Here is a 2,071-nt window from a genome sequence, read left to right as displayed (position 1 = left end):
GGATTCCACTTTGCTGGTTTGAATCCTATCTCACTGGTAGGTCTTTCAGGGTGGCTTGGGGAGGGGAGGTATCCAAAGCACATCACCTTGTCACTGGGGTTCCTCAGGGATCAGTTCTTGGACCCCTCCTCTTCTCCATATACACAACATCACTGGGTCCCATCATACAGGCACATGGCTTCTCCTACCATTGCTATGCTGATGACACACAGCTCTATCAACCAGATGAACCAGATGATCCAACGGAAGCTGCACGGATCTCAGGCTGCCTGGCGGACATCTCGGCATAACATCACCTACATCACCTACAGCTCAACCTGGCAAAGACTGAGCTTCTTGTCTTCCCTGCCACTCCAACTCTACAGCATGATTTCACCATCCAGCTAGGTTCTTCTACAATTACCCCATCAACTTCGGTCAGAAATCTTGGTATATTCTTTGATGACCAGCTGACCTTCAAAGACCACATTGCAAAGACCGCTCGATCTTGCAGGTTTGCATTGCACAACATCAGAAAGATCAGGCCCTTTCTAACGATCATGCTGCATGATCAACTTCTTGTCCAGGCCCTTGTAATTTCTAGGCTGGACTACTGCAATGCTCTTCTGGCTGGACTTCCATCATGCACAATCAAACCTCTACAAATGATTCAGAATGCAGCGGCATGACTGGTCTTCAACGAGCCCAAAAAAGCCCATGTTACACCTCTCTTTATCTTCTTGCACTGGCTACCGGTTGCGGCTCGCATCAAGTTCAAGTCATTGATGCTTGCATATAGAACAGCCACAGGCTCAGCACCCGCCTACTTCCACTCACTATTACGAATCTACATCCCCTCCAGAAGTCTGAGATCCGCTAGTGAGCGACGCCTCGTGGTACCATCACAGAGAGGCTCAAAATCACTTTCCAGAAAATTCTCGTTCACCATTCCTGGCTGGTGGAATGATCTTCCCACCCCTATCCGGAATGCTGAATCCCTGAAAATTTTCAAGCGACAGCTGAAAACTCATCTCTTTAAACGCTACTTGACTTCATCTTAAAAAAAATAAATAATTATTTCTCTTTATTTATTCCTTCCCTTTCTAGCTTGTACTTGTTTGAACAATGCCTATAACTTGATATTACAAGCACTTCCTGTGTCTGTTTGCCTCTTTAAGAAGAATCGCTTTATGTATTCCCCAATGGTAAGTCGCTTTGGATAAAAGCGTCTGCAAAATGACAATGTAAATGTTTAAAAAAAAAACACTCGTTTTCAGGCATATGTCTGATGGGTAGTCTTTCAGTGCTACATCTGATTGGACATCACCCATATCTGTCTCAAGGGATCTATTTGTATGTATGATTGCATGTCACACTACTAAAGCTGCCGGCACTGTGCCATCTGGCCTACATTACAGAGAAGAATGGAGGACTTCCTACACTGTTTCAGTTCCAGCTCAGAGACAGGACAGTTGCGGTCTCCAAGCATGCTGAGCAAAGTGATGCTTTGGCTTTTGTGCTGATCCAAGCCCATGCAATTAACAAATAAACTCCAAAGTGAAAACTACTTAGAACTACTTACTTTCAGCCCCTGCAGTCTGTTTGTATTTAGCAAATTAGATGCATCCTTATGCATCTCAATAAACAGATTCGGCATCTATGGACACGCTTAAAGGGATCGTTCACCCCAAAATGAAAATGTACATTTACAAACCCATTTGACTTTTTTTGTTCTGCAGAACACAAAAGGAAACATGAAGACTATTTTCCATACTCTTCTCTTTGTATTTACAATGGGGACAGAAGCTTTCATAAAATAACAATATAAAAGCAATCCATATGACTCATGTATTATATTTCAAGGCTTGTGAGGTCATACAATATATACACTACTGTTTAAAGTTTTGGGGTCTGTAAGATTTTTTTTTTTTGCAATAAATAAATAAAATAGCTTTTATTGAACAAGGATGCACTAAACTGATCAAAAGTAATTTATGATGTTACAAAAAAAATCTATGTAAAAAAAAAATATCAGTTCCCACAAAAGTAATTTTTTTTTTTAAAGTATCGTCATGTTGGTTTCCACAGATGA

The sequence above is a fragment of the Sinocyclocheilus rhinocerous genome, unplaced genomic scaffold (genome assembly GCF_001515625.1).
Source record: "Sinocyclocheilus rhinocerous isolate Xijiao unplaced genomic scaffold, SAMN03320098_v1.1 scaffold2069, whole genome shotgun sequence".
Taxonomy (NCBI): domain Eukaryota; kingdom Metazoa; phylum Chordata; class Actinopteri; order Cypriniformes; family Cyprinidae; genus Sinocyclocheilus; species Sinocyclocheilus rhinocerous.
The sequence above is the reverse complement of the archived record's forward strand: the minus strand, read 5'-3'. Positions refer to the sequence as shown.